This window comes from Oncorhynchus mykiss, chromosome 9 (assembly GCF_057628025.1).
Source record: "Oncorhynchus mykiss isolate SJ-2025 chromosome 9, ASM5762802v1, whole genome shotgun sequence".
NCBI classification, from domain to species: Eukaryota; Metazoa; Chordata; class Actinopteri; order Salmoniformes; family Salmonidae; genus Oncorhynchus; species Oncorhynchus mykiss.
Window position 1 is genome coordinate 41,349,429 of NC_143030.1, and position 20,470 is coordinate 41,369,898.

The 20,470-nt window shown below is 41.4% G+C and overlaps 20 non-coding genes across 20 annotated transcripts; 15 read left to right on the forward strand and 5 right to left on the reverse strand.

Annotated features, from left to right (window-relative positions):
• Positions 1-263: 263 nt before the first annotated feature.
• trnap-agg (transfer RNA proline (anticodon AGG)) lies at positions 264-335 on the forward strand. The gene has a single exon. It is a non-coding gene; the product is annotated as a tRNA-Pro (tRNA).
• A 278-nt stretch (positions 336-613) lies between these two features.
• On the reverse strand, positions 614-685 carry trnag-ucc (transfer RNA glycine (anticodon UCC)). The gene has a single exon. It is a non-coding gene; the product is annotated as a tRNA-Gly (tRNA).
• A 3,270-nt stretch (positions 686-3,955) lies between these two features.
• trnap-agg (transfer RNA proline (anticodon AGG)) lies at positions 3,956-4,027 on the forward strand. Its single transcript has one exon. It is a non-coding gene; the product is annotated as a tRNA-Pro (tRNA).
• A 2,216-nt stretch (positions 4,028-6,243) lies between these two features.
• Positions 6,244-6,315, forward strand: trnap-agg (transfer RNA proline (anticodon AGG)). Its single transcript has one exon. It is a non-coding gene; the product is annotated as a tRNA-Pro (tRNA).
• A 973-nt stretch (positions 6,316-7,288) lies between these two features.
• On the forward strand, positions 7,289-7,360 carry trnap-agg (transfer RNA proline (anticodon AGG)). Its single transcript has one exon. It is a non-coding gene; the product is annotated as a tRNA-Pro (tRNA).
• Positions 7,361-8,520: 1,160 nt separating this feature from the next.
• On the forward strand, positions 8,521-8,592 carry trnap-agg (transfer RNA proline (anticodon AGG)). Its single transcript has one exon. It is a non-coding gene; the product is annotated as a tRNA-Pro (tRNA).
• A 973-nt stretch (positions 8,593-9,565) lies between these two features.
• Positions 9,566-9,637, forward strand: trnap-agg (transfer RNA proline (anticodon AGG)). Its single transcript has one exon. It is a non-coding gene; the product is annotated as a tRNA-Pro (tRNA).
• Positions 9,638-10,610: 973 nt separating this feature from the next.
• Positions 10,611-10,682, forward strand: trnap-agg (transfer RNA proline (anticodon AGG)). Its single transcript has one exon. It is a non-coding gene; the product is annotated as a tRNA-Pro (tRNA).
• Positions 10,683-10,960: 278 nt separating this feature from the next.
• On the reverse strand, positions 10,961-11,032 carry trnag-ucc (transfer RNA glycine (anticodon UCC)). Its single transcript has one exon. It is a non-coding gene; the product is annotated as a tRNA-Gly (tRNA).
• Positions 11,033-11,842: 810 nt separating this feature from the next.
• trnap-agg (transfer RNA proline (anticodon AGG)) lies at positions 11,843-11,914 on the forward strand. Its single transcript has one exon. It is a non-coding gene; the product is annotated as a tRNA-Pro (tRNA).
• Positions 11,915-12,887: 973 nt separating this feature from the next.
• trnap-agg (transfer RNA proline (anticodon AGG)) lies at positions 12,888-12,959 on the forward strand. Its single transcript has one exon. It is a non-coding gene; the product is annotated as a tRNA-Pro (tRNA).
• Positions 12,960-13,932: 973 nt separating this feature from the next.
• On the forward strand, positions 13,933-14,004 carry trnap-agg (transfer RNA proline (anticodon AGG)). Its single transcript has one exon. It is a non-coding gene; the product is annotated as a tRNA-Pro (tRNA).
• A 973-nt stretch (positions 14,005-14,977) lies between these two features.
• Positions 14,978-15,049, forward strand: trnap-agg (transfer RNA proline (anticodon AGG)). Its single transcript has one exon. It is a non-coding gene; the product is annotated as a tRNA-Pro (tRNA).
• Positions 15,050-16,022: 973 nt separating this feature from the next.
• Positions 16,023-16,094, forward strand: trnap-agg (transfer RNA proline (anticodon AGG)). Its single transcript has one exon. It is a non-coding gene; the product is annotated as a tRNA-Pro (tRNA).
• A 1,160-nt stretch (positions 16,095-17,254) lies between these two features.
• On the forward strand, positions 17,255-17,326 carry trnap-agg (transfer RNA proline (anticodon AGG)). The gene has a single exon. It is a non-coding gene; the product is annotated as a tRNA-Pro (tRNA).
• A 278-nt stretch (positions 17,327-17,604) lies between these two features.
• Positions 17,605-17,676, reverse strand: trnag-ucc (transfer RNA glycine (anticodon UCC)). Its single transcript has one exon. It is a non-coding gene; the product is annotated as a tRNA-Gly (tRNA).
• Positions 17,677-18,485: 809 nt separating this feature from the next.
• trnap-agg (transfer RNA proline (anticodon AGG)) lies at positions 18,486-18,557 on the forward strand. The gene has a single exon. It is a non-coding gene; the product is annotated as a tRNA-Pro (tRNA).
• A 278-nt stretch (positions 18,558-18,835) lies between these two features.
• trnag-ucc (transfer RNA glycine (anticodon UCC)) lies at positions 18,836-18,907 on the reverse strand. Its single transcript has one exon. It is a non-coding gene; the product is annotated as a tRNA-Gly (tRNA).
• Positions 18,908-19,717: 810 nt separating this feature from the next.
• On the forward strand, positions 19,718-19,789 carry trnap-agg (transfer RNA proline (anticodon AGG)). The gene has a single exon. It is a non-coding gene; the product is annotated as a tRNA-Pro (tRNA).
• Positions 19,790-20,067: 278 nt separating this feature from the next.
• trnag-ucc (transfer RNA glycine (anticodon UCC)) lies at positions 20,068-20,139 on the reverse strand. The gene has a single exon. It is a non-coding gene; the product is annotated as a tRNA-Gly (tRNA).
• Between the last annotated feature and the right edge of the window lie 331 nt (positions 20,140-20,470).

Consider the following 20,470-nt stretch of genomic DNA (forward strand, 5'->3'; position numbering starts at 1 on the left):
ATCTCATTTTGCACTTTATTAATTTGTAAAAACTCGTCATCATTTTGCTGTCGCGACTGAACAAGACAGAATGTGAAAGACACAGCAGATGAACTACAGAAAATTTGAACTGAAGCATGGTCAAGATTTTGGAAGACTGTTATGCTCACAAGTAAAGCACAAAACACTCACATGATGTTCAATCGTTCCAAGCACCATGGACACGTCAATCGATATCTTCACTGTCATTGCTGCAGAAAGCAAAAAAATAACTTTTTGCATAAGGCTCGTTGGTCTAGGGGTATGATTCTCGCTTAGGGTGCGAGAGGTCCCGGGTTCAAATCCCGGATGAGCCCTTTTGCAGATCCTTGAACAATCTCAGACAGGCAGATCTTGTCGGAATGCCGACTATCACCTCTTGGGCGCAGGACAAGGTGGCTGAATGGTTTTGGCGATAGGACTGCAAATCTATTTTGATAAGCACTTGTTGGTTCAACGTCGCACAACATTTATTATTTTAGATAACCTGCAGAATGTAGGAGCAATTCTGACTTCCAAGTACAAGGATAATGATTCAAATGTAATACACTTGAAATGACATCCAGCCCCTAAAACAAATGAATTCCTCAGGCTCTGCATTGGCCGGGAATCGAACCCGGGTCAACTGCTTGGAAGGCAGCTATGCTCACCACTATACCACCAATGCTATGTGCAGCTCAGTAGCAACATTGAGACATCGACTCATAATTTGACCGTCATTTTGGTGGAAAGTGATAATTCACTTTCACGGTTTAGGTGTATGATTATGGCTTAGGTTGCGAGAGGTCCCTGGTTGAAAAATCTATCATTTTAATCACTACAGGTTACCTTCAGATTAGTCCCGTGACACTTGTTGGGAACGTAGGGCAAAACGGAGAACATTGCGACAAGTGGGGTCACATTAGTTTGTAGCCCAAGATTTTGGATTCTACAAACAGAACTTGGCAACATAGACGGTTGTGACTTCAGACGAGTCTCCTGACACTTGTGGGGGATGTAGAGAAAAATTGAGAATACCACCATGTTCGTGAGGGTCTCCTCATTCCAGAGAGTGGTCATATGAATTTGTAGGTCAAACGGTTCGGAAGCTAGAGATGTTTTTGTGAGAAGACCGATTATAGGTATTGTCTCATGGTCTCATTTGACTCAAAATAAATGAGTTCCATTCTTTTGGAAGTCTTATTTTTTCATTTGTTTTTAAAAAAATGAATTGATCTCATTTTGCACTTTATTAATTTGTAAAAACTCGTCATCATTTTGCTGTCGCGACTGAACAAGACAGAATGTGAAAGACACAGCAGATGAACTACAGAAGATTTGAACTGAAGCATGGTCAAGATTTTGGAAGACTGTTATGCTCACAAGTAAAGCACAAAACACTCACATGATGTTCAATCGTTCCAAGCACCATGGACACGTCAATCGATATCTTCACTGTCATTGCTGCAGAAAGCAAAAAAATAACTTTTTGCATAAGGCTCGTTGGTCTAGGGTATGATTCTCGCTTAGGGTGCGAGAGGTTCCGGGTTCAAATCCCGGATGAGCCCTTTTGCAGATCCTTGAACAATCTCAGACAGGCAGATCTTGTCGGAACGCCGACTATCACCTCTTGGGCGCAGGACAAGGTGGCTGAATGGTTTTGGCGATAGGACTGCAAATCTATTTTGATAAGCACTTGTTGGTTCAACGTCGCACAACATTTATTATTTTAGATAACCTGCAGAATGTAGGAGCAATTCTGACTTCCAAGTACAAGGATAATGATTCAAATGTAATACACTTGAAATGACATCCAGCCCCTAAAACAAATGAATTCCTCAGGCTCTGCATTGGCCGGGAATCGAGCCCGGGTCAACTGCTTGGAAGGCAGCTATGCTCACCACTATACCACCAATGCTATGTGCAGCTCAGTAGCAACATTGAGACATCGACTCATAATTTGACCGTCATTTTGGTGGAAAGTGATAATTCACTTTCACGGTTTAGGTGTATGATTATGGCTTAGGTTGCGAGAGGTCCCTGGTTGAAAAATCTATCATTTTAATCACTACAGGTTACCTTCAGATTAGTCCCGTGACACTTGTTGGGAACGTAGGGCAAAACGGAGAACATTGCGACAAGTGGGGTCACATTAGTTTGTAGCCCAAGATTTTGGATTCTACAAACAGAACTTGGCAACATAGACGGTTGTGACTTCAGACGAGTCTCCTGACACTTGTGGGGGATGTAGAGAAAAATTGAGAATACCACCATGTTCGTGAGGGTCTCCTCATTCCAGAGAGTGGTCATATGAATTTGTAGGTCAAACGGTTCGGAAGCTAGAGATGTTTTTGTGAGAAGACCGATTATAGGTATTGTCTCATGGTCTCATTTGACTCAAAATAAATGAGTTCCATTCTTTTGGAAGTCTTATTTTTTCATTTGTTTTTAAAAAAATGAATTGATCTCATTTTGCACTTTATTAATTTGTAAAAACTCGTCATCATTTTGCTGTCGCGACTGAACAAGACAGAATGTGAAAGACACAGCAGATGAACTACAGAAGATTTGAACTGAAGCATGGTCAAGATTTTGGAAGACTGTTATGCTCACAAGTAAAGCACAAAACACTCACATGATGTTCAATCGTTCCAAGCACCATGGACACGTCAATCGATATCTTCACTGTCATTGCTGCAGAAAGCAAAAAAATAACTTTTTGCATAAGGCTCGTTGGTCTAGGGTATGATTCTCGCTTAGGGTGCGAGAGGTTCCGGGTTCAAATCCCGGATGAGCCCTTTTGCAGATCCTTGAACAATCTCAGACAGGCAGATCTTGTCGGAACGCCGACTATCACCTCTTGGGCGCAGGACAAGGTGGCTGAATGGTTTTGGCGATAGGACTGCAAATCTATTTTGATAAGCACTTGTTGGTTCAACGTCGCACAACATTTATTATTTTAGATAACCTGCAGAATGTAGGAGCAATTCTGACTTCCAAGTACAAGGATAATGATTCAAATGTAATACACTTGAAATGACATCCAGCCCCTAAAACAAATGAATTCCTCAGGCTCTGCATTGGCCGGGAATCGAGCCCGGGTCAACTGCTTGGAAGGCAGCTATGCTCACCACTATACCACCAATGCTATGTGCAGCTCAGTAGCAACATTGAGACATCGACTCATAATTTGACCGTCATTTTGGTGGAAAGTGATAATTCACTTTCACGGTTTAGGTGTATGATTATGGCTTAGGTTGCGAGAGGTCCCTGGTTGAAAAATCTATCATTTTAATCACTACAGGTTACCTTCAGATTAGTCCCGTGACACTTGTTGGGAACGTAGGGCAAAACGGAGAACATTGCGACAAGTGGGGTCACATTAGTTTGTAGCCCAAGATTTTGGATTCTACAAACAGAACTTGGCAACATAGACGGTTGTGACTTCAGACGAGTCTCCTGACACTTGTGGGGGATGTAGAGAAAAATTGAGAATACCACCATGTTCGTGAGGGTCTCCTCATTCCAGAGAGTGTTCATATGAATTTGTAGGTCAAACGGTTCGGAAGCTAGAGATGTTTTTGTGAGAAGACCGATTATAGGTATTGTCTCATGGTCTCATTTGACTCAAAATAAATGAGTTCCATTCTTTTGGAAGTCTTATTTTTTCATTTGTTTTTAAAAAAAATGAATTGATCTCATTTTGCACTTTATTAATTTGTAAAAACTCGTCATCATTTTGCTGTCGCGACTGAACAAGACAGAATGTGAAAGACACAGCAGATGAACTACAGAAGATTTGAACTGAAGCATGGTCAAGATTTTGGAAGACTGTTATGCTCACAAGTAAAGCACAAAACACTCACATGATGTTCAATCGTTCCAAGCACCATGGACACGTCAATCGATATCTTCACTGTCATTGCTGCAGAAAGCAAAAAAATAACTTTTTGCATAAGGCTCGTTGGTCTAGGGGTATGATTCTCGCTTAGGGTGCGAGAGGTCCCGGGTTCAAATCCCGGATGAGCCCTTTTGCAGATCCTTGAACAATCTCAGACAGGCAGATCTTGTCGGAATGCCGACTATCACCTCTTGGGCGCAGGACAAGGTGGCTGAATGGTTTTGGCGATAGGACTGCAAATCTATTTTGATATGCACTTGTTGGTTCAACGTCGCACAACATTTATTATTTTAGATAACCTGCAGAATGTAGGAGCAATTCTGACTTCCAAGTACAAGGATAATGATTCAAATGTAATACACTTGAAATGACATCCAGCCCCTAAAACAAATGAATTCCTCAGGCTCTGCATTGGCCGGGAATCGAGCCCGGGTCAACTGCTTGGAAGGCAGCTATGCTCACCACTATACCACCAATGCTATGTGCAGCTCAGTAGCAACATTGAGACATCGACTCATAATTTGACCGTCATTTTGGTGGAAAGTGATAATTCACTTTCACGGTTTAGGTGTATGATTATGGCTTAGGTTGCGAGAGGTCCCTGGTTGAAAAATCTATCATTTTAATCACTACAGGTTACCTTCAGATTAGTCCCGTGACACTTGTTGGGAACGTAGGGCAAAACGGAGAACATTGCGACAAGTGGGGTCACATTAGTTTGTAGCCCAAGATTTTGGATTCTACAAACAGAACTTGGCAACATAGACGGTTGTGACTTCAGACGAGTCTCCTGACACTTGTGGGGGATGTAGAGAAAAATTGAGAATACCACCATGTTCGTGAGGGTCTCCTCATTCCAGAGAGTGGTCATATGAATTTGTAGGTCAAACGGTTCGGAAGCTAGAGATGTTTTTGTGAGAAGACCGATTATAGGTATTGTCTCATGGTCTCATTTGACTCAAAATAAATGAGTTCCATTCTTTTGGAAGTCTTATTTTTTCATTTGTTTTTAAAAAAAATGAATTGATCTCATTTTGCACTTTATTAATTTGTAAAAACTCGTCATCATTTTGCTGTCGCGACTGAACAAGACAGAATGTGAAAGACACATAAGGCTCATTGGTCTAGGGGTATGATTCTCGCTTAGGGTGCGAGAGGTCCCGGGTTCAAATCCCGGATGAGCCCTTTTGCAGATCCTTGAACAATCTCAGACAGGCAGATCTTGTCGGAATGCCGACTATCACCTCTTGGGCGCAGGACAAGGTGGCTGAATGGTTTTGGCGATAGGACTGCAAATCTATTTTGATATGCACTTGTTGGTTCAACGTCGCACAACATTTATTATTTTAGATAACCTGCAGAATGTAGGAGCAATTCTGACTTCCAAGTACAAGGATAATGATTCAAATGTAATACACTTGAAATGACATCCAGCCCCTAAAACAAATTAATTCCTCAGGCTCTGCATTGGCCGGGAATCGAACCCGGGTCAACTGCTTGGAAGGAAGCTATGCTCACCACTATACCACCAATGCTATGTGCAGCTCAGTAGCAACATTGAGACATCGACTCATAATTTGACCGTCATTTTGGTGGAAAGTGATAATTCACTTTCACGGTTTAGGTGTATGATTATGGCTTAGGTTGCGAGAGGTCCCTGGTTGAAAAATCTATCATTTTAATCACTACAGGTTACCTTCAGATTAGTCCCGTGACACTTGTTGGGAACATAGGGCAAAACGGAGAACATTGCGACAAGTGGGGTCACATTAGTTTGTAGCCCAAGATTTTGGATTCTACAAACAGAACTTGGCAACATAGACGGTTGTGACTTCAGACGAGTCTCCTGACACTTGTGGGGGATGTAGAGAAAAATTGAGAATACCACCATGTTCGTGAGGGTCTCCTCATTCCAGAGAGTGTTCATATGAATTTGTAGGTCAAACGGTTCGGAAGCTAGAGATGTTTTTGTGAGAAGACCGATTATAGGTATTGTCTCATGGTCTCATTTGACTCAAAATAAATGAGTTCCATTCTTTTGGAAGTCTTATTTTTTCATTTGTTTTTAAAAAAAATGAATTGATCTCATTTTGCACTTTATTAATTTGTAAAAACTCGTCATCATTTTGCTGTCGCGACTGAACAAGACAGAATGTGAAAGACACAGCAGATGAACTACAGAAGATTTGAACTGAAGCATGGTCAAGATTTTGGAAGACTGTTATGCTCACAAGTAAAGCACAAAACACTCACATGATGTTCAATCGTTCCAAGCACCATGGACACGTCAATCGATATCTTCACTGTCATTGCTGCAGAAAGCAAAAAAATAACTTTTTGCATAAGGCTCGTTGGTCTAGGGGTATGATTCTCGCTTAGGGTGCGAGAGGTCCCGGGTTCAAATCCCGGATGAGCCCTTTTGCAGATCCTTGAACAATCTCAGACAGGCAGATCTTGTCGGAATGCCGACTATCACCTCTTGGGCGCAGGACAAGGTGGCTGAATGGTTTTGGCGATAGGACTGCAAATCTATTTTGATATGCACTTGTTGGTTCAACGTCGCACAACATTTATTATTTTAGATAACCTGCAGAATGTAGGAGCAATTCTGACTTCCAAGTACAAGGATAATGATTCAAATGTAATACACTTGAAATGACATCCAGCCCCTAAAACAAATGAATTCCTCAGGCTCTGCATTGGCCGGGAATCGAACCCTGGTCAACTGTTTGGAAGGCAGCTATGCTCACCACTATACCACCAATGCTATGTGCAGCTCAGTAGCAACATTGAGACATCGACTCATAATTTGACCGTCATTTTGGTGGAAAGTGATAATTCACTTTCACGGTTTAGGTGTATGATTATGGCTTAGGTTGCGAGAGGTCCCTGGTTGAAAAATGGGGGATGTAGAGAAAAATTGAGAATACCACCATGTTCGTGAGGGTCTCCTCATTCCAGAGAGTGTTCATATGAATTTGTAGGTCAAACGGTTCGGAAGCTAGAGATGTTTTTGTGAGAAGACCGATTATAGGTATTGTCTCATGGTCTCATTTGACTCAAAATAAATGAGTTCCATTCTTTTGGAAGTCTTATTTTTTCATTTGTTTAAAAAAAAAATTAATTGATCTCATTTTGCACTTTATTAATTTGTAAAAACTCGTCATCATTTTGCTGTCGCGACTGAACAAGACAGAATGTGAAAGACACAGCAGATGAACTACAGAAGATTTGAACTGAAGCATGGTCAAGATTTTGGAAGACTGTTATGCTCACAAGTAAAGCACAAAACACTCACATGATGTTCAATCGTTCCAAGCACCATGGACACGTCAATCGATATCTTCACTGTCATTGCTGCAGAAAGCAAAAAAATAACTTTTTGCATAAGGCTCGTTGGTCTAGGGGTATGATTCTCGCTTAGGGTGCGAGAGGTCCCGGGTTCAAATCCCGGATGAGCCCTTTTGCAGATCCTTGAACAATCTCAGACAGGCAGATCTTGTCGGAACGCCGACTATCACCTCTTGGGCGCAGGACAAGGTGGCTGAATGGTTTTGGCGATAGGACTGCAAATCTATTTTGATAAGCACTTGTTGGTTCAACGTCGCACAACATTTATTATTTTAGATAACCTGCAGAATGTAGGAGCAATTCTGACTTCCAAGTACAAGGATAATGATTCAAATGTAATACACTTGAAATGACATCCAGCCCCTAAAACAAATTAATTCCTCAGGCTCTGCATTGGCCGGGAATCGAACCCGGGTCAACTGCTTGGAAGGAAGCTATGCTCACCACTATACCACCAATGCTATGTGCAGCTCAGTAGCAACATTGAGACATCGACTCATAATTTGACCGTCATTTTGGTGGAAAGTGATAATTCACTTTCACGGTTTAGGTGTATGATTATGGCTTAGGTTGCGAGAGGTCCCTGGTTGAAAAATCTATCATTTTAATCACTACAGGTTACCTTCAGATTAGTCCCGTGACACTTGTTGGGAACGTAGGGCAAAACGGAGAACATTGCGACAAGTGGGGTCACATTAGTTTGTAGCCCAAGATTTTGGATTCTACAAACAGAACTTGGCAACATAGACGGTTGTGACTTCAGACGAGTCTCCTGACACTTGTGGGGGATGTAGAGAAAAATTGAGAATACCACCATGTTCGTGAGGGTCTCCTCATTCCAGAGAGTGTTCATATGAATTTGTAGGTCAAACGGTTCGGAAGCTAGAGATGTTTTTGTGAGAAGACCGATTATAGGTATTGTCTCATGGTCTCATTTGACTCAAAATAAATGAGTTCCATTCTTTTGGAAGTCTTATTTTTTCATTTGTTTTTAAAAAAAATGAATTGATCTCATTTTGCACTTTATTAATTTGTAAAAACTCGTCATCATTTTGCTGTCGCGACTGAACAAGACAGAATGTGAAAGACACAGCAGATGAACTACAGAAGATTTGAACTGAAGCATGGTCAAGATTTTGGAAGACTGTTATGCTCACAAGTAAAGCACAAAACACTCACATGATGTTCAATCGTTCCAAGCACCATGGACACGTCAATCGATATCTTCACTGTCATTGCTGCAGAAAGCAAAAAAATAACTTTTTGCATAAGGCTCGTTGGTCTAGGGGTATGATTCTCGCTTAGGGTGCGAGAGGTCCCGGGTTCAAATCCCGGATGAGCCCTTTTGCAGATCCTTGAACAATCTCAGACAGGCAGATCTTGTCGGAATGCCGACTATCACCTCTTGGGCGCAGGACAAGGTGGCTGAATGGTTTTGGCGATAGGACTGCAAATCTATTTTGATATGCACTTGTTGGTTCAACGTCGCACAACATTTATTATTTTAGATAACCTGCAGAATGTAGGAGCAATTCTGACTTCCAAGTACAAGGATAATGATTCAAATGTAATACACTTGAAATGACATCCAGCCCCTAAAACAAATGAATTCCTCAGGCTCTGCATTGGCCGGGAATCGAACCCTGGTCAACTGTTTGGAAGGCAGCTATGCTCACCACTATACCACCAATGCTATGTGCAGCTCAGTAGCAACATTGAGACATCGACTCATAATTTGACCGTCATTTTGGTGGAAAGTGATAATTCACTTTCACGGTTTAGGTGTATGATTATGGCTTAGGTTGCGAGAGGTCCCTGGTTGAAAAATGGGGGATGTAGAGAAAAATTGAGAATACCACCATGTTCGTGAGGGTCTCCTCATTCCAGAGAGTGTTCATATGAATTTGTAGGTCAAACGGTTCGGAAGCTAGAGATGTTTTTGTGAGAAGACCGATTATAGGTATTGTCTCATGGTCTCATTTGACTCAAAATAAATGAGTTCCATTCTTTTGGAAGTCTTATTTTTTCATTTGTTTTTAAAAAAAATGAATTGATCTCATTTTGCACTTTATTAATTTGTAAAAACTCGTCATCATTTTGCTGTCGCGACTGAACAAGACAGAATGTGAAAGACACAGCAGATGAACTACAGAAGATTTGAACTGAAGCATGGTCAAGATTTTGGAAGACTGTTATGCTCACAAGTAAAGCACAAAACACTCACATGATGTTCAATCGTTCCAAGCACCATGGACACGTCAATCGATATCTTCACTGTCATTGCTGCAGAAAGCAAAAAAATAACTTTTTGCATAAGGCTCGTTGGTCTAGGGGTATGATTCTCGCTTAGGGTGCGAGAGGTCCCGGGTTCAAATCCCGGATGAGCCCTTTTGCAGATCCTTGAACAATCTCAGACAGGCAGATCTTGTCGGAATGCCGACTATCACCTCTTGGGCGCAGGACAAGGTGGCTGAATGGTTTTGGCGATAGGACTGCAAATCTATTTTGATATGCACTTGTTGGTTCAACGTCGCACAACATTTATTATTTTAGATAACCTGCAGAATGTAGGAGCAATTCTGACTTCCAAGTACAAGGATAATGATTCAAATGTAATACACTTGAAATGACATCCAGCCCCTAAAACAAATGAATTCCTCAGGCTCTGCATTGGCCGGGAATCGAACCCTGGTCAACTGTTTGGAAGGCAGCTATGCTCACCACTATACCACCAATGCTATGTGCAGCTCAGTAGCAACATTGAGACATCGACTCATAATTTGACCGTCATTTTGGTGGAAAGTGATAATTCACTTTCACGGTTTAGGTGTATGATTATGGCTTAGGTTGCGAGAGGTCCCTGGTTGAAAAATGGGGGATGTAGAGAAAAATTGAGAATACCACCATGTTCGTGAGGGTCTCCTCATTCCAGAGAGTGTTCATATGAATTTGTAGGTCAAACGGTTCGGAAGCTAGAGATGTTTTTGTGAGAAGACCGATTATAGGTATTGTCTCATGGTCTCATTTGACTCAAAATAAATGAGTTCCATTCTTTTGGAAGTCTTATTTTTTCATTTGTTTAAAAAAAAAATGAATTGATCTCATTTTGCACTTTATTAATTTGTAAAAACTCGTCATCATTTTGCTGTCGCGACTGAACAAGACAGAATGTGAAAGACACAGCAGATGAACTACAGAAGATTTGAACTGAAGCATGGTCAAGATTTTGGAAGACTGTTATGCTCACAAGTAAAGCACAAAACACTCACATGATGTTCAATCGTTCCAAGCACCATGGACACGTCAATCGATATCTTCACTGTCATTGCTGCAGAAAGCAAAAAAATAACTTTTTGCATAAGGCTCGTTGGTCTAGGGGTATGATTCTCGCTTAGGGTGCGAGAGGTCCCGGGTTCAAATCCCGGATGAGCCCTTTTGCAGATCCTTGAACAATCTCAGACAGGCAGATCTTGTCGGAACGCCGACTATCACCTCTTGGGCGCAGGACAAGGTGGCTGAATGGTTTTGGCGATAGGACTGCAAATCTATTTTGATAAGCACTTGTTGGTTCAACGTCGCACAACATTTATTATTTTAGATAACCTGCAGAATGTAGGAGCAATTCTGACTTCCAAGTACAAGGATAATGATTCAAATGTAATACACTTGAAATGACATCCAGCCCCTAAAACAAATGAATTCCTCAGGCTCTGCATTGGCCGGGAATCGAACCCGGGTCAACTGCTTGGAAGGCAGCTATGCTCACCACTATACCACCAATGCTATGTGCAGTTCAGTAGCAACATTGAGACATCGACTCATAATTTGACCGTCATTTTGGTGGAAAGTGATAATTCACTTTCACGGTTTAGGTGTATGATTATGGCTTAGGTTGCGAGAGGTCCCTGGTTGAAAAATCTATCATTTTAATCACTACAGGTTACCTTCAGATTAGTCCCGTGACACTTGTTGGGAACGTAGGGCAAAACGGAGAACATTGCGACAAGTGGGGTCACATTAGTTTGTAGCCCAAGATTTTGGATTCTACAAACAGAACTTGGCAACATAGACGGTTGTGACTTCAGACGAGTCTCCTGACACTTGTGGGGGATGTAGAGAAAAATTGAGAATACCACCATGTTCGTGAGGGTCTCCTCATTCCAGAGAGTGGTCATATGAATTTGTAGGTCAAACGGTTCGGAAGCTAGAGATGTTTTTGTGAGAAGACCGATTATAGGTATTGTCTCATGGTCTCATTTGACTCAAAATAAATGAGTTCCATTCTTTTGGAAGTCTTATTTTTTCATTTGTTTTAAAAAAAAATGAATTGATCTCATTTTGCACTTTATTAATTTGTAAAAACTCGTCATCATTTTGCTGTCGCGACTGAACAAGACAGAATGTGAAAGACACAGCAGATGAACTACAGAAGATTTGAACTGAAGCATGGTCAAGATTTTGGAAGACTGTTATGCTCACAAGTAAAGCACAAAACACTCACATGATGTTCAATCGTTCCAAGCACCATGGACACGTCAATCGATATCTTCACTGTCATTGCTGCAGAAAGCAAAAAAATAACTTTTTGCATAAGGCTCGTTGGTCTAGGGGTATGATTCTCGCTTAGGGTGCGAGAGGTCCCGGGTTCAAATCCCGGATGAGCCCTTTTGCAGATCCTTGAACAATCTCAGACAGGCAGATCTTGTCGGAATGCCGACTATCACCTCTTGGGCGCAGGACAAGGTGGCTGAATGGTTTTGGCGATAGGACTGCAAATCTATTTTGATATGCACTTGTTGGTTCAACGTCGCACAACATTTATTATTTTAGATAACCTGCAGAATGTAGGAGCAATTCTGACTTCCAAGTACAAGGATAATGATTCAAATGTAATACACTTGAAATGACATCCAGCCCCTAAAACAAATGAATTCCTCAGGCTCTGCATTGGCCGGGAATCGAACCCTGGTCAACTGTTTGGAAGGCAGCTATGCTCACCACTATACCACCAATGCTATGTGCAGCTCAGTAGCAACATTGAGACATCGACTCATAATTTGACCGTCATTTTGGTGGAAAGTGATAATTCACTTTCACGGTTTAGGTGTATGATTATGGCTTAGGTTGCGAGAGGTCCCTGGTTGAAAAATGGGGGATGTAGAGAAAAATTGAGAATACCACCATGTTCGTGAGGGTCTCCTCATTCCAGAGAGTGTTCATATGAATTTGTAGGTCAAACGGTTCGGAAGCTAGAGATGTTTTTGTGAGAAGACCGATTATAGGTATTGTCTCATGGTCTCATTTGACTCAAAATAAATGAGTTCCATTCTTTTGGAAGTCTTATTTTTTCATTTGTTTAAAAAAAAAATGAATTGATCTCATTTTGCACTTTATTAATTTGTAAAAACTCGTCATCATTTTGCTGTCGCGACTGAACAAGACAGAATGTGAAAGACACAGCAGATGAACTACAGAAGATTTGAACTGAAGCATGGTCAAGATTTTGGAAGACTGTTATGCTCACAAGTAAAGCACAAAACACTCACATGATGTTCAATCGTTCCAAGCACCATGGACACGTCAATCGATATCTTCACTGTCATTGCTGCAGAAAGCAAAAAAATAACTTTTTGCATAAGGCTCGTTGGTCTAGGGGTATGATTCTCGCTTAGGGTGCGAGAGGTCCCGGGTTCAAATCCCGGATGAGCCCTTTTGCAGATCCTTGAACAATCTCAGACAGGCAGATCTTGTCGGAATGCCGACTATCACCTCTTGGGCGCAGGACAAGGTGGCTGAATGGTTTTGGCGATAGGACTGCAAATCTATTTTGATATGCACTTGTTGGTTCAACGTCGCACAACATTTATTATTTTAGATAACCTGCAGAATGTAGGAGCAATTCTGACTTCCAAGTACAAGGATAATGATTCAAATGTAATACACTTGAAATGACATCCAGCCCCTAAAACAAATGAATTCCTCAGGCTCTGCATTGGCCGGGAATCGAACCCTGGTCAACTGTTTGGAAGGCAGCTATGCTCACCACTATACCACCAATGCTATGTGCAGCTCAGTAGCAACATTGAGACATCGACTCATAATTTGACCGTCATTTTGGTGGAAAGTGATAATTCACTTTCACGGTTTAGGTGTATGATTATGGCTTAGGTTGCGAGAGGTCCCTGGTTGAAAAATGGGGGATGTAGAGAAAAATTGAGAATACCACCATGTTCGTGAGGGTCTCCTCATTCCAGAGAGTGTTCATATGAATTTGTAGGTCAAACGGTTCGGAAGCTAGAGATGTTTTTGTGAGAAGACCGATTATAGGTATTGTCTCATGGTCTCATTTGACTCAAAATAAATGAGTTCCATTCTTTTGGAAGTCTTATTTTTTCATTTGTTTAAAAAAAAAATGAATTGATCTCATTTTGCACTTTATTAATTTGTAAAAACTCGTCATCATTTTGCTGTCGCGACTGAACAAGACAGAATGTGAAAGACACAGCAGATGAACTACAGAAGATTTGAACTGAAGCATGGTCAAGATTTTGGAAGACTGTTATGCTCACAAGTAAAGCACAAAACACTCACATGATGTTCAATCGTTCCAAGCACCATGGACACGTCAATCGATATCTTCACTGTCATTGCTGCAGAAAGCAAAAAAATAACTTTTTGCATAAGGCTCGTTGGTCTAGGGGTATGATTCTCGCTTAGGGTGCGAGAGGTCCCGGGTTCAAATCCCGGATGAGCCCTTTTGCAGATCCTTGAACAATCTCAGACAGGCAGATCTTGTCGGAATGCCGACTATCACCTCTTGGGCGCAGGACAAGGTGGCTGAATGGTTTTGGCGATAGGACTGCAAATCTATTTTGATATGCACTTGTTGGTTCAACGTCGCACAACATTTATTATTTTAGATAACCTGCAGAATGTAGGAGCAATTCTGACTTCCAAGTACAAGGATAATGATTCAAATGTAATACACTTGAAATGACATCCAGCCCCTAAAACAAATGAATTCCTCAGGCTCTGCATTGGCCGGGAATCGAACCCTGGTCAACTGTTTGGAAGGCAGCTATGCTCACCACTATACCACCAATGCTATGTGCAGCTCAGTAGCAACATTGAGACATCGACTCATAATTTGACCGTCATTTTGGTGGAAAGTGATAATTCACTTTCACGGTTTAGGTGTATGATTATGACTTAGGTTGCGAGAGGTCCCTGGTTGAAAAATGGGGGATGTAGAGAAAAATTGAGAATACCACCATGTTCGTGAGGGTCTCCTCATTCCAGAGAGTGTTCATATGAATTTGTAGGTCAAACGGTTCGGAAGCTAGAGATGTTTTTGTGAGAAGACCGATTATAGGTATTGTCTCATGGTCTCATTTGACTCAAAATAAATGAGTTCCATTCTTTTGGAAGTCTTATTTTTTCATTTGTTTAAAAAAAAAATGAATTGATCTCATTTTGCACTTTATTAATTTGTAAAAACTCGTCATCATTTTGCTGTCGCGACTGAACAAGACAGAATGTGAAAGACACAGCAGATGAACTACAGAAGATTTGAACTGAAGCATGGTCAAGATTTTGGAAGACTGTTATGCTCACAAGTAAAGCACAAAACACTCACATGATGTTCAATCGTTCCAAGCACCATGGACACGTCAATCGATATCTTCACTGTCATTGCTGCAGAAAGCAAAAAAATAACTTTTTGCATAAGGCTCGTTGGTCTAGGGGTATGATTCTCGCTTAGGGTGCGAGAGGTCCCGGGTTCAAATCCCGGATGAGCCCTTTTGCAGATCCTTGAACAATCTCAGACAGGCAGATCTTGTCGGAATGCCGACTATCACCTCTTGGGCGCAGGACAAGGTGGCTGAATGGTTTTGGCGATAGGACTGCAAATCTATTTTGATATGCACTTGTTGGTTCAACGTCGCACAACATTTATTATTTTAGATAACCTGCAGAATGTAGGAGCAATTCTGACTTCCAAGTACAAGGATAATGATTCAAATGTAATACACTTGAAATGACATCCAGCCCCTAAAACAAATGAATTCCTCAGGCTCTGCATTGGCCGGGAATCGAACCCTGGTCAACTGTTTGGAAGGCAGCTATGCTCACCACTATACCACCAATGCTATGTGCAGCTCAGTAGCAACATTGAGACATCGACTCATAATTTGACCGTCATTTTGGTGGAAAGTGATAATTCACTTTCACGGTTTAGGTGTATGATTATGACTTAGGTTGCGAGAGGTCCCTGGTTGAAAAATGGGGGATGTAGAGAAAAATTGAGAATACCACCATGTTCGTGAGGGTCTCCTCATTCCAGAGAGTGTTCATATGAATTTGTAGGTCAAACGGTTCGGAAGCTAGAGATGTTTTTGTGAGAAGACCGATTATAGGTATTGTCTCATGGTCTCATTTGACTCAAAATAAATGAGTTCCATTCTTTTGGAAGTCTTATTTTTTCATTTGTTTAAAAAAAAAATGAATTGATCTCATTTTGCACTTTATTAATTTGTAAAAACTCGTCATCATTTTGCTGTCGCGACTGAACAAGACAGAATGTGAAAGACACAGCAGATGAACTACAGAAGATTTGAACTGAAGCATGGTCAAGATTTTGGAAGACTGTTATGCTCACAAGTAAAGCACAAAACACTCACATGATGTTCAATCGTTCCAAGCACCATGGACACGTCAATCGATATCTTCACTGTCATTGCTGCAGAAAGCAAAAAAATAACTTTTTGCATAAGGCTCGTTGGTCTAGGGGTATGATTCTCGCTTAGGGTGCGAGAGGTCCCGGGTTCAAATCCCGGATGAGCCCTTTTGCAGATCCTTGAACAATCTCAGACAGGCAGATCTTGTCGGAATGCCGACTATCACCTCTTGGGCGCAGGACAAGGTGGCTGAATGGTTTTGGCGATAGGACTGCAAATCTATTTTGATATGCACTTGTTGGTTCAACGTCGCACAACATTTATTATTTTAGATAACCTGCAGAATGTAGGAGCAATTCTGACTTCCAAGTACAAGGATAATGATTCAAATGTAATACACTTGAAATGACATCCAGCCCCTAAAACAAATGAATTCCTCAGGCTCTGCATTGGCCGGGAATCGAACCCTGGTCAACTGTTTGGAAGGCAGCTATGCTCACCACTATACCACCAATGCTATGTGCAGCTCAGTAGCAACATTGAGACATCGACTCATAATTTGACCGTCATTTTGGTGGAAAGTGATAATTCACTTTCACGGTTTAGGTGTATGATTATGGCTTAGGTTGCGAGAGGTCCCTGGTTGAAAAATCTATCATTTTAATCACTACAGGTTACCTTCAGATTAGTCCCGTGACACTTGTTGGGAACGTAGGGCAAAACGGAGAACATTGCGACAAGTGGGGTCACATTAGTTTGTAGCCCAAGATTTTGGATTCTACAAACAGAACTTGGCAACATAGACGGTTGTGACTTCAGACGAGTCTCCTGACACTTGTGGGGGATGTAGAGAAAAATTGAGAATACCACCATGTTCGTGAGGGTCTCCTCATTCCAGAGAGTGGTCATATGAATTTGTAGGTCAAACGGTTCGGAAGCTAGAGATGTTTTTGTGAGAAGACCGATTATAGGTATTGTCTCATGGTCTCATTTGACTCAAAATAAATGAGTTCCATTCTTTTGGAAGTCTTATTTTTTCATTTGTTTTTAAAAAAAATGAATTGATCTCATTTTGCACTTTATTAATTTGTAAAAACTCGTCATCATTTTGCTGTCGCGACTGAACAAGACAGAATGTGAAAGACACAGCAGATGAACTACAGAATATTTGAACTGAAGCATGGTCAAGATTTTGGAAGACTGTTATGCTCACAAGTAAAGCACAAAACACTCACATGATGTTCAATCGTTCCAAGCACCATGGACACGTCAATCGATATCTTCACTGTCATTGCTGCAGAAAGCAAAAAAATAACTTTTTGCATAAGGCTCGTTGGTCTAGGGGTATGATTCTCGCTTAGGGTGCGAGAGGTCCCGGGTTCAAATCCCGGATGAGCCCTTTTGCAGATCCTTGAACAATCTCAGACAGGCAGATCTTGTCGGAACGCCGACTATCACCTCTTGGGCGCAGGACAAGGTGGCTGAATGGTTTTGGCGATAGGACTGCAAATCTATTTTGATAAGCACTTGTTGGTTCAACGTCGCACAACATTTATTATTTTAGATAACCTGCAGAATGTAGGAGCAATTCTGACTTCCAAGTACAAGGATAATGATTCAAATGTAATACACTTGAAATGACATCCAGCCCCTAAAACAAATGAATTCCTCAGGCTCTGCATTGGCCGGGAATCGAACCCGGGTCAACTGCTTGGAAGGCAGCTATGCTCACCACTATACCACCAATGCTATGTGCAGTTCAGTAGCAACATTGAGACATCGACTCATAATTTGACCGTCATTTTGGTGGAAAGTGATAATTCACTTTCACGGTTTAGGTGTATGATTATGGCTTAGGTTGCGAGAGGTCCCTGGTTGAAAAATCTATCATTTTAATCACTACAGGTTACCTTCAGATTAGTCCCGTGACACTTGTTGGGAACGTAGGGCAAAACGGAGAACATTGCGACAAGTGGGGTCACATTAGTTTGTAGCCCAAGATTTTGGATTCTACAAACAGAACTTGGCAACATAGACGGTTGTGACTTCAGACGAGTCTCCTGACACTTGTGGGGGATGTAGAGAAAAATTGAGAATACCACCATGTTCGTGAGGGTCTCCTCATTCCAGAGAGTGGTCATATGAATTTGTAGGTCAAACGGTTCGGAAGCTAGAGATGTTTTTGTGAGAAGACCGATTATAGGTATTGTCTCATGCTCTCATTTGACTCAAAATAAATGAGTTCCATTCTTTTGGAAGTCTTATTTTTTCATTTGTTTTAAAAAAAATGAATTAATCTCATTTTGCACTTTATTAATTTGTAAAAACTCGTCATCATTTTGCTGTCGCGACTGAACAAGACAGAATGTGAAAGACACAGCAGATGAACTACAGAAGATTTGAACTGAAGCATGGTCAAGATTTTGGAAGACTGTTATGCTCACAAGTAAAGCACAAAACACTCACATGATGTTCAATCGTTCCAAGCACCATGGACACGTCAATCGATATCTTCACTGTCATTGCTGCAGAAAGCAAAAAAATAACTTTTTGCATAAGGCTCGTTGGTCTAGGGGTATGATTCTCGCTTAGGGTGCGAGAGGTCCCGGGTTCAAATCCCGGATGAGCCCTTTTGCAGATCCTTGAACAATCTCAGACAGGCAGATCTTGTCGGAATGCCGACTATCACCTCTTGGGCGCAGGACAAGGTGGCTGAATGGTTTTGGCGATAGGACTGCAAATCTATTTTGATATGCACTTGTTGGTTCAACGTCGCACAACATTTATTATTTTAGATAACCTGCAGAATGTAGGAGCAATTCTGACTTCCAAGTACAAGGATAATGATTCAAATGTAATACACTTGAAATGACATCCAGCCCCTAAAACAAATGAATTCCTCAGGCTCTGCATTGGCCGGGAATCGAACCCGGGTCAACTGCTTGGAAGGCAGCTATGCTCACCACTATACCACCAATGCTATGTGCAGCTCAGTAGCAACATTGAGACATCGACTCATAATTTGACCGTCATTTTGGTGGAAAGTGATAATTCACTTTCACGGTTTAGGTGTATGATTATGGCTTAGGTTGCGAGAGGTCCCTGGTTGAAAAATCTATCATTTTAATCACTACAGGTTACCTTCAGATTAGTCCCGTGACACTTGTTGGCAACGTAGGGCAAAACGGAGAACATTGCGACAAGTGGGGTCACATTAGTTTGTAGCCCAAGATTTTGGATTCTACAAACAGAACTTGGCAACATAGACGGTTGTGACTTCAGACGAGTCTCCTGACACTTGTGGGGGATGTAGAGAAAAATTGAGAATACCACCATGTTCGTGAGGGTCTCCTCATTCCAGAGAGTGGTCATATGAATTTGTAGGTCAAACGGTTCGGAAGCTAGAGATGTTTTTGTGAGAAGACCGATTATAGGTATTGTCTCATGCTCTCATTTGACTCAAAATAAATGAGTTCCATTCTTTTGGAAGTCTTATTTTTTCATTTGTTTTTAAAAAAAATGAATTGATCTCATTTTGCACTTTATTAATTTGTAAAAACTCGTCATCATTTTGCTGTCGCGACTGAACAAGACAGAATGTGAAAGACACAGCAGATGAACTACAGAAGATTTGAACTGAAGCATGGTCAAGATTTTGGAAGACTGTTATGCTCACAAGTAAAGCACAAAACACTCACATGATGTTCAATCGTTCCAAGCACCATGGACACGTCAATCGATATCTTCACTGTCATTGCTGCAGAAAGCAAAAAAATAACTTTTTGCATAAGGCTCGTTGGTCTAGGGGTATGATTCTCGCTTAGGGTGCGAGAGGTCCCGGGTTCAAATCCCGGATGAGCCCTTTTGCAGATCCTTGAACAATCTCAGACAGGCAGATCTTGTCGGAATGCCGACTATCACCTCTTGGGCGCAGGACAAGGTGGCTGAATGGTTTTGGCGATAGGACTGCAAATCTATTTTGATATGCACTTGTTGGTTCAACGTCGCACAACATTTATTATTTTAGATAACCTGCAGAATGTAGGAGCAATTCTGACTTCCAAGTACAAGGATAATGATTCAAATGTAATACACTTGAAATGACATCCAGCCCCTAAAACAAATGAATTCCTCAGGCTCTGCATTGGCCGGGAATCGAACCCGGGTCAACTGCTTGGAAGGCAGCTATGCTCACCACTATACCACCAATGCTATGTGCAGCTCAGTAGCAACATTGAGACATCGACTCATAATTTGACCGTCATTTTGGTGGAAAGTGATAATTCACTTTCACGGTTTAGGTGTATGATTATGGCTTAGGTTGCGAGAGGTCCCTGGTTGAAAAATCTATCATTTTAATCACTACAGGTTACCTTCAGATTAGTCCCGTGACACTTGTTGGGAACGTAGGGCAAAACGGAGAACATTGCGACAAGTGGGGTCACATTAGTTTGTAGCCCAAGATTTTGGATTCTACAAACAGAACTTGGCAACATAGACGGTTGTGACTTCAGACGAGTCTCCTGACACTTGTGGGGGATGT